Here is a 15111-nt window from a genome sequence, read left to right on the forward strand (position 1 = left end):
ACTTGGCCAACATGCTCATATATGATTTCTAAGATTAGAAAAATAGTTCGGAACCCGACCCGAACGTGTTGACTTTCGTTGACTTTGACCGACCAAAGTTTGACTTTTTGTCAAACTTAACCAAATGATTATGCAACCTTCCTAACTTATTTATATACTTGTATCTTGCATGAAACTTGGCAATTTGATTTCACATGCTAAATAATCGAGTCGTAACGAGCCATAGGACTAATTGAACATCTTTGACCTATCGTGTTTACCGTTATTGATACAACCTATTGTTTAGGTCAAGACTAGCATTGTTCTTTGCACACGTTTACTTGTTGAAGTACTTTACTACTCGTGCACTCAAGGTGAGATCATAGTCCCACTTTTACTCTTTTTGAACTTATATTTGGGATGAGAAAACATAAACGATTCTTTTGAACTAAGTGAACACAAGTACAGGAAAACAAACATTCTACATACGAGTTTAGAACAAAATCCTCAATTCGATTATCATTAGTTACACTTGCCGGGTGTAAGCGAGAACTTATGTTGTATGGATCCATATGGGTTTGACAAACCCTCATTCAAACGGTTCGCTACCGTTTACGAATGAAATATATTTTCGAGAAACAGTGTATGTTCTAGCACTAAGTGATGGGGTTCAATGGAAGGAAACGTTAAGCATTGATAATTGGGTGCTCGTGAAACAAACTTTTGGAATGTATTACTATTATTTCATTGATGCAAATCTTGTGGTTCACTTGTACTTACTTACTTAAACCTATGATTTCACCAACGTTTTCGTTGACAGATTTCTATGTTTTTCTCAGGTCCTTGAACGATACATGATACATGCTTCCGCTCATTATTTGATACTTGCATTGGATGTCGAGTATATGTGCATTTCATGGAGCGTCTTTTGACCTTACTTTAAACCGTGTCGCCTAGATTTCATTCGTATTATAACGTTGTAACTTAACTATTGGTTGAACAATTCTTGTAAACTTTGGGAACAATCTTTATTTTGAAATGAAGGCGACATATCTTTTGGTCAAACGTTGTTTTAAAGACTTATGACCACGTAACGGGACCTAAGTAGACGGCGCCGTCAATGACGATTTGGTCGGGTCGCTACATCATGTATCGTTCAAGGACCTGAGAAAAACATAGAAATCTGTCAACGAAAACGTTGGTGAAATCATAGGTTTAAGTAAGTAAGTACAAATGAACCACAAGATTTGCATCAATGAAATAATAGTAATACATTCCAAAAGTTTGTTTCACGAGCACCCAATTATCAATGCTTAACATTCCTTCCATTGAACCCCATCACTTAGTGCTAGAACATACACTGTTTCTCGAAAATATATTTCATTCGTAAACGGTAGCGAACCGTTTGAATGAGGGTTTGTCAAACCCATATGGATCCATACAACATAAGTTCTCGCTTACACCCGGCAAGTGCAACTAATGATAATCGAATTGAGGATTTTGTTCTAAACTCGTATGTAGAATGTTTGTTTTCCTGTACTTGTGTTCACTTAGTAAAGAAATGTTTATGTTTTCTCATCCCAAATGTAAGTTCAAAAAGAGTAAAAGTGGGACTATGATCTCACCTTGAGTGCACGAGTAGTAAAGTACTTCAACAAGTAAACGTGTGCAAAGAACAATGCTAGTCTTGACCTAAACAATAGGTTGTATCAATAACGGTAAACACGATAGGTCAAAGATGTTCAATTAGTCCTATGGCTCGTTAAGACTCGATCATAATAGCATGTGAATCAAATTGTCATGTTTCATGCAAGGTACATGTATAAAAACATGTTAGAACGATTGCACAAATATTTGGTTAAGTTTGATTAAAAGTCAACTTGGTCGGGTCAAAGTCAACGAAAAAGTCAACATGTTCGGGTCGGGTCCCGAACTATTTTTCTGAGGTTTTTAATCATATATGAGCATGTTAGAACAAGTTTCATGTGAATCGGAGGTCCGTAGTATGCCAAACATTTTTCGTATTTTGGACATGGAGGTCAGAACCTGACCCCCTTATATGTCGCGCCGCGACAGGAAAGGCTGCGCCGCGGCAAAGGCCGGGTGCTGGTGCCTGGCCAGTCCCAAATGTTCAAGTCTCAATCCAAAACCTTTTTGTGCATAAAACACAAACCGCTAACACTTAGGACTCGCACCTTATATCGTTGGAAAGCTCTTTTGACGTAGAATGCAACTAAACACAATTCATCAATCAAAAACCTCATTTGTAACAACCGAGTTTTCAAACCAAGTGATCATTCAATGCACACATTAATGCTTCAAACTCACCAATGCACATTTAATGATTTAGGCATTCAATGCATACATATGACATGCCATTTTGTAGGTAATCGAGCATATAATACAACTAACTACTTACTAACAATAATTCATGGCATTCATTGTATCATCTATTCATTTCAAGCTTATCAAACCCTAACCCAAATTCACCAAAAATCACTAATCAAGTTTATGGAGCTTTCTCAAGCAACCTACACATCAAATTGAAGCTAGTGATACTAGGAACACAATTAAAACATGAACTTTTAACATCTAACAACATATGATCATCCAAAATTCAAGAACAACACACCAAAATTCAAGTTCATGCTAGTTATACTAAAACAACGAGATCGAGCATACAAATTACATACACGACATCACAATGAGCCATAGACACTAACTAACACCATTTCAAGTCAAAAACACGAATTTAGAGAAATCTAGAGTTTTAGAAATGTTACCCAAACGAGATGAAGTTGGTACCAAAATGAAGAGGATGAAGAGAGGATCACGAATATGTAATTTATTTTGTTGTAAGCCTCCTAGATTGAATTTAGATGATGATTGAATGAATTTGGTAAATGGGTGTGTGTTCTTGCTAGAGAGAAAGAGAGAGAGAGAGATGGAGATGATAATGAATGGGTGAAAGGGGTTTGACCCTTTGACCTAGTCAAGGGTTTGATCCCTTGTCAAGTTTAGTCCCTCAACTTTCGTTCGGGTGCGTGAATTACCTAAACGAGATAATTTAAAACGCGTATCAACGGGAGATGTTATAAACATATAACGGAGTTTAAATTAGTATAACGTAAAAGTAAATAGAAAAAGGCGGGATGTTACAAATAAGAAGCAAAAGGTTGCCGGACAAGCAAACCCCAAGGAAGATCCGTGTTTTGATTGCGATGTGATGGGTCACTGGAAACACAACTGCCCGGTCTACCTAAAGGAGTTGAAAACAGAGAGGTATGCAGGGAAAACCTCAGGTAATGTATATATGTTATACGTTGAGCTTAGTATTACTTCTTATAATACATGGGTATTAGACACAGGATGTGGAACTCATATTTGCAATTCATTACAAGGGTTCAAAAGAAGTAAACTAAATGTGGGAACAAAAGTCTCTACATGGAAATGGTGCAAAGGTTCACGTAAAAGCTCAAGGAGACTTTATATTTAAATCTACCAAGTGGTTTAGATCTTATTTTGAAAAATGTTTTGTATGCACCTGATTTAACACGAAACATTATTTCTGTATCCCGTTTAAGACAATGTGGTTTTAATCTTAATTTTATTAATGATAATATCCATGTTTCTTTAAGTGGTATTTATGAATTGGTTCATGATGACACATCATTTAATAGCTCAATGTTCCATGCAAACACCAAGAAACTCAAAAGGGATTTGAGTGATTCCTACTTATGGCATTGTCGCCTTAGTCACATAAACAAGAACCGAATACATACACTTCAAAAGAATGGTCTTTTGAAATTAAGAGAACTAAACCCATTTGATGTATATGAATCTTGTTTACAAGGCAAAATGACTAAAGTACCTTTCAAAGGACCTATGAAAGGGCTAAAGGCTTATTGGGATTAATACATTCGGATGTATATGGACCCTTTAAGTCCATGACTAGGAATGGTGAAGGATACTTCATTACTTTCATTGATAACTTCAGTCGTTTCGGATATGTCTACTTATTAAGACACAAGGACGAAACTTTTGAAGCATTCAAAGAATATCAAAACGAAGTAAAAAATCAACTCAACAAAACAATCAATGTACTTCGTACCGATAGAGGAGGTGAATACCTAAGCGATACCTTCCAGGATCATCTTAGAAGTTGTGGGATTATCTCACAACTTAATCCACCCAGAACACCCCAGCTTAATGGAGTGTTCGAAAGGAGGAACCGAACCCTAATGGATATGGTTCGATCTATGATGGCAAGAAACTCGTTAACTCTATCATTTTGGGGTTATTGTCTATGCTCCGCGGCTCGTATTCTAAATATGGCCCCAACCAAGAAAGTGGAACGAACTCCTCATGAGATATGGTTTGGAAAACCTCCATCTCTATCATACTTAAAGGTATGGGGATGTGAAGCTTATCCTAAGCATTACATCCCAAATAAGTTGAATGCTCGATCCACGAAGTGTATCTTCATAGGATATCCCAAGGATGTTAAGGGATACTATTTCTATGATCCAATCGAGCAAAATGTATTTATTGCTCAAAAGGCAGAATTCCTTGAAACTAAGTTCCTTATGGAAGGTAATAGTGAAAGGAAGATAGATCTTGAAGAGGTTCAAGATCAAGTAGATGATACACAATTGGTTGATACTAGCGCTCAACATGAAAATGTTGAGAATGATCAAATGGATGATCAAAGTATACAAAATGTTCGCATATCTGGTAGGATTAGTAATCCTACTGAGAGATATGGGATTCTCTTGGATGGTTGCTATGTGGTTCATTTGGATGAACCAACCAACTACCAAGATGCTTTATCAAGATCTGATAAAGATAAATGGCTTGAAGCCATGAACGTTGAGATGCAATCCATGTATGACAATCGAGTTTGGGAACTTGTTACACAACCTACTAACTCTAAGTTAGTTGATTGTAAATGGCTTTTCAAGGAGAAAATCGACATACATGGAAACTTGGATACATACAAAGCTAGACTTGTAGCAAGAGGTTTCACTCAAACTCAAGGAATTGACTATGATGAAACTTTTTCGTCGGTGGCAATGCTAAAGTCTATTAGGATATTATTTGCCATTGATTTTAAAATATGGCAAATAGATGTCAAAACCGTTTTCCTAAATGGATATCTTGAGGAAGATGTCTATTTGGTTCAGCCTGAAGGTCTTGTCAATCCGAAATATTCTAACAAAGTATGCAAGTTAAAGAAATCAATCTACGGATTGAAACAAGCATCGAGAATGTGGAATCATCGTTTTAATGAGGAAGTCAAGAAATTTGGCTTCATTAATACAGGTGATGAAGCTTATGTATACAAGAAAGCTTGTGGGAGCAATATCATGTTCCTTGTATTATATGTGGATGTCATATTATTATTTGGAAATGATATTCCGACCATGCAAGGTTTTAAAACCTGGCTAAGTAGTTGCTTCTCCATTAAGGATCCTGGAGAAGCATAATACATATTGGGGATTAGGATCAATAGGGATAGATCCAAGAAATTGATAGGTTTGAATCAAAGTGCATACAATGAAAAGACTTGAAAAGGTTCAAGTTGGAAACTCTAAGAAAGGTTTGGTACCTATTCAAAGAGGAACACTTCTCAGTTCATCTCAGTGCCCTACCACTAAAGATGAACAAGAAAGCATAAAAATGTCACATATGCGTCTGCTATTGGGTCAATCATGTATGCGATGATATGCACTATAACAGATGTGTCATGCGCTCTTAGCATGACAAGTAGATACCAGAATAACCCGGGAAACAGTCATGGGACTGCGGTTAAAAGTATATTGAAATACCTTAGAAAGACTAAGGATATGTTTCATTTATACGGGTCTGGTGAGGAAGAACTCGCTGTAAAAGTTTACGTGGACGCGAGCTTCCAAACTGGAGGTGCGGTCTCTTGGAAGAATTAAAACCAGGATGTTGTTGCTTTATCCACTACAGAATCAGTGTACATCACCGTCTCATTGGCAGCTAAGGAAGCTGCATGGATGAAGAAATTCATCGATGACTTAGGAGTGGTCCCTTCCATTCAGGACCCTCTTGAGATCTTTTGTGATAACGAGGGTGTGATTGCTCAAATCAAGGAACCTCGTGCTCACCAAAAGACCCGTCACTTTGAACGGAGATTCAACTACATAAGGGATGAAGTTGAAAAGGGAAAGATATGTATTCGCAAAGTTCACACAGATCTTAATATAGTGGATCCACTCACAAAGCTCTTACATGGAGCAAAACATGAAGGACATGTTTTGCATTAGGACTTCGATATTCTAGTGATTGGTCATGATCTGTTTTAAGTATTGTAACAGAACGAAGTGGTTCAAACTCATTATGGGTTAATTTATTTTGAGTCAAGTTCCTATTTTGCATATTTTATCCATGAATAAGCTATTATTCTAAATTCCGTAGTCGATCACATTTGTGAGAACAAGTGTGAGGTTTAGACTATTATGAACTTGGATTGATATACATTCAAGGGCTGAATGTGGGGCAAGGTTGCAACCAAGGTTTATAGATATTTGTGGGAAACAAACATTGGAAGACCCGCTCTCAAGACTTACTGTATGGAGCCTTTGTGGATGATCATATGTAATCTTGAGTAAAGACAAATGTCATAGTATCCTCTGACCTGAGATACATATTGGGTCCTGATATTCATCGAGTATTGTACTTTGATTCTTTCCTTCGCTATTCTGAAATATGGTAGTACATAAGGAAGAGCTCAGGTATAATACCAAGTGTATATCTAGGACGTATGTAATCAAGATGGAATTTGTCCCTCTTATTCGTTGAGAGTCAGATGTCTAAGGCCTGATAAAGTTAAATCTAGAAGAGAGTGATCACTCCGTGTCTCTTGGATTTAACATGACATCTAAGAAAAAAGGATATAATGAAAGATTCACCTATATATTCATATTCGAGTTGGGTACTCGAAAGGGATGGTGTTATTGAATGGCACAAAGTCGTAACATATTGGGGGTGATGGACAGTAGTTAGGTGGTATCCATCACTTGCATTAATTTCTTATGTTTCTCGTGCAAGTGGGAGATTGAAGGTATTTCGTATGCCCGAGAGACATATTAAATTAATGTGGCTAACATGTTATGATCCAAGTCGGGTCATACCCAATAACAAGCTTACATACACCTTATATGTATTTAATCTTTAACGAATGGATCGTTAAATGAATACGCGACACTTGGATTTTAGAAAATGGGTTTTCTAAAATATAATCACTTGAGATAAATTATTTGGATAATTTATATATGATACGGATATAATTATTTATAGGTTTAAATAATTATGTTGTGTTATATTTTATAAAATGGTTTATAAAATGTAAATAAATTAACAAGTGCATCGTATTTAATAACAAGTTCATGCATTTATAAACTTGTTTATAAGTTGCAAATCTTGTTATTAAATAAACTAATGTGTGCAGATTTTGGGACTCCAAGAAGGCACACCCATGCTTATTCTTGTTACTTTTAAGACCACACTTCCATATAAGCATGAAAGTATCATTTACCAAAGATTTGACTCAAGAAAACTACTTAGAAGTTCAAACAAACTCTCTAAACTTTCTGCTGGAGCCGCTGGATGAAATTCTCAGCTCACAAAGAGAGGGTTTAAACTTGGTATCTTGCTCATTTAAGTGTCATTAAATCCTAACCAAAAGGGTAGTGTTGGTGCATCAAAAGCTTGGGGTATTACACACTTGAGGCTTCAAGTTAGAGGCTCTTATTCAATTATCTTCATCATTATTTTTAGCCGAAAACAGGCCGTGAGTTTCAGCTGATTCAAAGGGTCTTTGGATCATTTTGTAAGGTGATTTAAGTGTCATTAAATCCTAATCAAAAGCTAGGATGTTGGTGCATAAGTTTGGGGTATAACAACATGAGGTTTCATTGTTTTAGAGCTCCATTCATCATCATCATCATCTTGATCATCCCATTCAGCCCTCAATTAACTTGAGGAGGTATAAATCTCATATCCTTATTATTATATGTAAGTATATATTCATGACTTGATACATACATGGGATTCAATTTAAATGGTTAAACATATAAACTTGTTTTCTTAATAATCATGCTTCCTCTTGCTTTAACTTATTAAAAATTGATTTTGTGATTATGTAAACATTAAGAACTTGTTAATATGTTGAATTCCATTAGTATTTAGTTAATGGATTAATCTTCGGGCAAATGAGGAATCTGTTGGAAGTCAGATTGGAACGATTGGTTGAGAACCATAGCGTGTAGGTTCGAATTAGTTAAGTGACTAGGATCACGAGGACGTGATCGAAATAAGTGGGGGAGAGTTGTAAGACTCGTTTATTCGTACGACGTATAACGAATATATATATATATATATATATATATATATATATATGTGTGTGTGTGTGTGTGTGTGTGTGTGTGTGTGTGTGTGTATCGAGCATGTATATGTATTGCATGTACATAAATAGAGTACGAGAGTGATTGAAGGGTTGTTATACGTGTTCTAAGTGTTTGTATGTTTCGCGAATGAAGAGAACCAAGCGTGTATGAGTGGAAGGGTGTTCATACGAGAAAAATGGTCAAAACACGTTCATCATCGCGGCGCGGAGGAGGAAGTCGCGGCGCGACATTTCAAATGATTTAGGATCAGGAGCTCGATAAAAAGGACCCTAGACCAAGGCATATATCGCGGCGCAGAGAGAGAGGGCCGCGGTGCGGCGCTCTTGGTGAGCTGGTTCCGAATTTTGTAATTTTTAGAGGTATCGAGGGCATTTCGATCATTTCACGTATGTACCAGATTTGGGATCTTAAATCCCATCCACTCATCTCATTTTCTTTATTTCTTTTTCCTTTTCTTCTTCATTTTCTCTCAAAACTTAAATACTTCTAATCATTCAAGAGGGATTTTGGAAATGAAGAAGCGGGATTCAATCGAAAGCATAAGAGTAAACTTTGTTCTCCTCGTTCTTAGCTACAAGGTGATACTAGTGGTAACCTCTAACTCTGAAATTCATTTTTGTGTTCATGTTCATATTTTAGGGGTTTTGATTGTGAGTTCATAATGAAACCCCATTAGTTGTTAATGGAAGTTTAACACCAAGATTCAGGTTTATAAGTGTTGAAGGCGGGTTTTGGGTTGGAAACCGATTTGGCCATGATTAGGACTTGGAATTGGGTTTAATCACTAGGTTTAGTGATTATGGAAGTGTCGGAACCATTTTGGGTGTATTTGGTTAACTAATTTTGAAATGGGTCAAAATTAGGGTTTAGGTGTTAAAATGAGCAAGATAGGTGTTTAACACTTATAATTCGGTTTGATTGGTGTATTGGGACCATTCTCACTTGTGTTAGTGATTATTGGTTAGTCTGGTCGCGGTTTGTGCTTGGAAGTGCATTTGGGTCAAATTTGCACTAGTTGTCAATATGGGTTGGTTTGTAATCCACCCTAATTGTGTTGTTTGTTATGTGATAATGGAATAGGTACGTTCCATTGGCGATTGCGGATTTTGGTTTGGCATCCATCAAGACTTCAAGGTGAGTGTTAATATCCTATATGCATATGTATGTGTAGGATGGGTGTGGGTCGAGTGAACTGATTCTCGGTTATAGAGCTCAATTCACATATAGGTTGATTTGATGGACTTGTGTATAGGTCCAATGGGCACGGTTGTGCATTTTGGTTGACCACCTTTGGCGAGGTATACATTTCGTGTGTACGTTATCACATGCGTTTGTGATGTGGATTATTAACCCCAATTGCGAAGGGTTGGTATTGAGTTGTGATTTGGATAACCCCGATGATGTGGATATTTATAACCCCGGGATCGTGGGTTATGATATGGGAAGTGGATCACGTGTGGATGCGGATTCACGATGACGAGTGTAGTTTCGGTCATCTTGTTGAGGTAGTGATCTCGTGTGGATGCGGATTCACTAAGGCTCGTGTAGTTCGGCCAACCTTGACGTTGTTGTGTTATTGAAGATAGTAGTCTCGTGTAGATGCGGATTTACTAAGGCCCGTGTAGTTCGGCCAATTTTCATTTGGTATTGGGTTAAGGGGTTAACCTTGGACGGTTTACGTTTTTGATATATATATATATATATATATATATATATATATATATATATATATATATATATATATATATATATATATATATATATATATATATATATATATTCATATTCACATTGTTGTGATATAGCTAGCCCTCCGGGTGTAGCTTGATGGCATTGTTCATATCGTTGTTGGTGAATTTACTTGTTGATATTGTTAGCTTGTTGTATAGCTATTGTACGGTATGCTTAGATTAGCTTGCCTTTATGCTTGGATGCTCCAGTATGTGCTATTTGATTATTACTGCGTGGCGTGTCCATTTTATGCATATATATGTATGTAGTATATTTTCACTCACTAAGCGTTAGCTTACCCTCTCGTTGTTGACATTTTTATAGGTTCGCTTGATGGCGGCTCGGATAAGCGTGGAGATTAGAGATCTTGTCTAGGTTGCTTTAGAAGATCTTGCTTTTGGACTCGATTAGGATTGGGTAGCGTATCCCCAATCACCATGCTCGGTTTTGTTGGATATTAAAATAGTCGGGTCGTGTATGCTCGTTTGGATATTTAAACTTATTATTGTAATGGAAGCATTTCAAAAATAAAAATGGGACCTAAAGTGCTATTTAATGTACATTAAAAAGGAAGAAAAAAATTATGGGCCGGAAGTCGACGGGTTGGGTCGTTACATATAGGTAAAGAATATATATGTGTATCGAGTAAGTATATATATTGCATGTATGTAAATAGAGTACGAGAGTGATCGAATGGTTGTTATACATGTTCTAGATAGTATATACGTCTAGTGTATGAAGGGTACGAGGCGTGTTCATGTGTTGGGGTTCAAGTACGCGAAAAGTGGACAAAACCCACACTAGGGCGCGGCGCGGTATTGAACACAAATCAAGATCAGACAACATGCAAGCAAGACCAACAGATCACGCTGTTGGTCACGGTGCGAAGGAAGAAGGCAGCGGCGCGGCTCTTCTGGGAGTCTGGTTCCGGATTTTGCAATTTTAAAGGGAAAGCGAGGGCATTTTGGTCTTTTCACGTATAGGGCAGATTTAAGCCCCAATTCTGGTCCACTCATTCATTTATCTCATTGTCTTTTCTCTTTTCTTTCCAATTTCTCTCCCAAAACATAAAACCTTCCTAGATTCAAAGTGTAAATCGAGTGTGAAGATTCGTGATTCGATCTTTGGAGCAAGAAGAAACGTTGTTCTCCTCGTTCTTAGCTACAAGTTGATACTAGCGGTAAGCTCTAACTCCGAATTATGTTTTCGTGTTCATCATCTAATTTAGGGCTTTTGATTATGAGTTCATAAATGAAACCCCATTAGTTGTTAATGGAAGATTAACACCAAGATTCGGGTTTAAAGGTGTTGAAGGCGGGTTTTGGTTTGGTAAACTAATTAACCAAGTTTAATGCTTACAAATGAGTGAAATCACTAGTATTTAGTGATTATTGAGGTATTGGAAGCCATTTGTGTTCATTTGTTTGACTAATTTTGAATAGGGTCAAAATTAGGGTTTGTTGGTGATTTCGGTTCGATTGTCGATTGAGTAAGTTTATAAACTTAAAATGAGTTAAGTTAAAGTATAAACTTGAGTTAATGGCGTTTTGAAGTCAAAACTAGCAAATGGTGAGATGTTGATTTTTTAAGGGTCAAAATGGGTTTTCGAGCGAAACTCGAGTTAAAATGCGATCGAGTGCTTAAGTTGGTAAATTTAGGTATTTAGGGTACGCAGAAATTGGTCTTGTTAGGTTCGGACCTTCGAGTAGCGTTAAAAGTGTAAAAGGGTGTAATTTGCACTTGTTGTTCATTTGGGCGGGTCGAGAGTCCAAATGAGTTTGTATTGATGATTATGTGATAAATGGAACAGGTACGTTCCATTGGCGAGTTGCGGGTTTCGATTGCACTTCATCGAGGCGTTTAAGGTGAGTGTAAATTTACTATACGTGTATGTTTGCATTAGATGGGTGCGTGTGTGTAGAGTGACCCTTGCTCGGGTTTACTCTATATTTATGTGGGAGAATGGACCCCTCTTGTGCTTTGGGTCCATGTGATATGCTTATGCGTTTTGGGTTACTACCCTTGATGTTGTGATTGGCTAGCGTGTTGGATAAACCCCTTTGGCGATGGGTTTTGCTAGCATTTGTCGTGGAGATGATTCAGGTAGTGAGTAAAGTGATGTTCGGATTCACTAAGGCGCGTGAAGTTCGGCCAACCCTATTGTGTTGTTTGACTAAGATATGAGTCGTGTGATGTTCGAATTCATAAAGGCGCGTGAAGTTCAGCCATCCTTAATAGTCAAGTTGTATGAAGGTAGTGAGTCGCGTGAAGTTCGGATTCACTAAGGCGCACGAAGTTCGGCCAACCTTCATGTGGATTAGGTTAAGGGGTTAACCTTATTGATGTTGTTGATTATGTTTATTGTATATGCGTATATACTTATTGTTATGTTGTAGCTAATCTTATGGCGTTAGCTTGGTGTTTACGTAGCATGTAGCTACCTTGTATATGAGCTCATTATTAGCTTGCTTACTATGCGAAGGTGGTATGTGTTTACTTTTGTGCTTGGTGATGCGTAGTCATTTTATGCATATGTATGTGTATAGTACCTTTACATTCACTAAGCATTAGCTTACCCTCTCGTTGTTGATATTTTTATAGGTTCGCATGATGGCGGCTCGGGTAAGCGTGGGGATTAGATATCTTGGCTAGGTTGCTTTAGAAGATCTTGCTTTTGGACTCGATTTAGGATTGGGTAGCGTAGTCCCAATCACCATGCTCGGTTTTGTGTAAAAGTAACTAGTCGGGTCATGTGACGTACATCGGTTTAGTCAAATGGGTCTTGAGTAATAACCGGATTATGATCTAATTATGTAATGTACGTTTTATTAAATTCGTTAGACGTAATGTGATAACAAATACATTTTGTAAATTGTGTAATGGGACCTAATGTGTTATTTAATGTATATTAAAAAGAAAAAAAATTTTATGGGCCGGAAATCGACGGGTTAGTTCATTACAGTAATGTATTGAAAAGATCGTACCCTGGGTATAATGTAGTCACAAGCACCCATCCAGTTACAAACTTTAGAAAATTCGATCAACACAATTCATAAAAAGCACAAACTTTACACATAATGATAAGCCTATAACTGTTTATTGTATAGTTAATATATTTTCTAAGCTTCCTACTTTTAGTTTCATTAAAAATAGTCATATAACATTTTGAAAGAAAAAAAGCAGTTATAGCTTCAATGCAATATGACCATCAAAAACAGCCTGAATTGATATCAAGATAGGATTTTTCAGAAACGTAAATTAGTCTGCTTCTTAATCCCAAACTTTATCTCAAGATATAACCTTTCACAAATGTAAGATTAGCCCTGTATTCAATCATACAACACATCAATTATTTGATAATAACTTTAGAAATATGTTCTTAAAAAATATAGTTATATACGTATATACATATTATATGATATACATATTATATGATATATATATATATATATATATATATATATATATATATATATATATATATAAGGGAATAAAAATTTATACAATGTATTCATCACCAAATTCTATTTTGAAAGCATCACAGATAGCCTCGTCAGAAGCATGATGGCTACTACCATTATCACTAATTAAAATAAGTACATTTTTTTTGGTTCTATCAGCACCAATCTGCACCATTTCCATGGTGTCACCATCATCACGAATTTCATATTTTATTCTGTCCACTACCACCACCAAACCCATAAATGTCATACCCTTTCAAACACCGAATTTAACAAACTTTTCTGTGACGCCACCATCATCACCATCTTCCACTTCCTATATATACATATGTACAACTACCTATATATATATGTACAACTATTACCGACAATGAATCATAAAAACAAATAGAACAAATCTATATCTATATAAATTTGGATCTCCCAAATCAATTACCTGTGTATAAGGTTTGATTCATGAAATTGATTTAGGCGTCGAATTAAAAGGTTCTATTCCATTCTGTTTTGCATGTGAATACAACTGCAATGAATATACTGATCTCAAAGCTTCCGTTTTGCATATGAATACATCTGCAATGAATATTCTGATCTGAAAGCTATGTAAATCAACAACGTTTTGTATCCCAAAACTCTCAACCTTGAGTGCACTCAACTGAAAGCATAAAAGATACGTGAACGTTTTCGTGTAGCATCTCAAATAATTTAGCATTTTAATAATAGCATCTCAAATCAAATGGTATTCTTAATAACATCTCAAATATGATTTGTGCTTGCAAACCACTCCGTGAACAGTATAAATTATTAAGACCATAGAAATATCTTTGAAAAATGCAAATAAAAATATTAGAATTCAACATGACGTAATGTGATAAGAAGACCCACCCATATTAAAAGTGTCAATTTCAACCCATTTACTTAAGAATGGGGCAACACCAGTTATGTCTTACCTAAACTCTAATGGGTCAAATAAAATAGCTTAAAAAGGAAATGTTATAATAAACCAGTAAAGTATACCTCTAATGCAGAATGTCTCCTAAATGATTACTCATAACCTATTACCCGAGTAACATCTACCTAGACTTCACGTTTCGTATGGACGCTTCTTATAATTAAAGACGATGGTTCAAATAATGTGAACTTTATAGAGATGCGGGTCAATAATATGTAATATATATAGCGATATCTGACCTCCTTATTTGTTGACTCGGCTAAATAGGATTTCATTTTCAACTGTGATAAGTTGTACATCCACGTATCAGAGCTGTACCTCCTGGACTCATCCCATACTCTTGAACGACCTATTAACATATTAAGAAAATATTAATGAGCTAACATCATGCACTCACCTCTCGAATGTAAATGACGAAAGATATGATGACCTAACATCAAACAATCACCTTTAACGCAACTTTCTCAATCCCTTTATATCAAAATCTGAAGCAAGAGATAACATTAGAAGTGAAACCACATAATACTCGATGAAAAGCAGAAGCAGGAGAATCTTG

General features: G+C 36.4%; 1 long non-coding RNA gene across 1 annotated transcript; it reads right to left on the bottom strand.

Moving 5' to 3' along the window:
- Nucleotides 1-13780: 13780 nt before the first annotated feature.
- Nucleotides 13781-14888, bottom strand: LOC139877030 (uncharacterized). The gene is made up of 3 exons (XR_011768427.1): nucleotides 14795-14888; nucleotides 14043-14258; nucleotides 13781-13946 (listed from the first exon to the last, which is right to left on the bottom strand). It is a non-coding gene; the product is annotated as an uncharacterized lncRNA (long non-coding RNA).
- Between the last annotated feature and the right edge of the window lie 223 nt (nucleotides 14889-15111).

This window comes from Rutidosis leptorrhynchoides, chromosome 1 (genome assembly GCF_046630445.1).
Source record: "Rutidosis leptorrhynchoides isolate AG116_Rl617_1_P2 chromosome 1, CSIRO_AGI_Rlap_v1, whole genome shotgun sequence".
Taxonomy (NCBI): domain Eukaryota; kingdom Viridiplantae; phylum Streptophyta; class Magnoliopsida; order Asterales; family Asteraceae; genus Rutidosis; species Rutidosis leptorrhynchoides.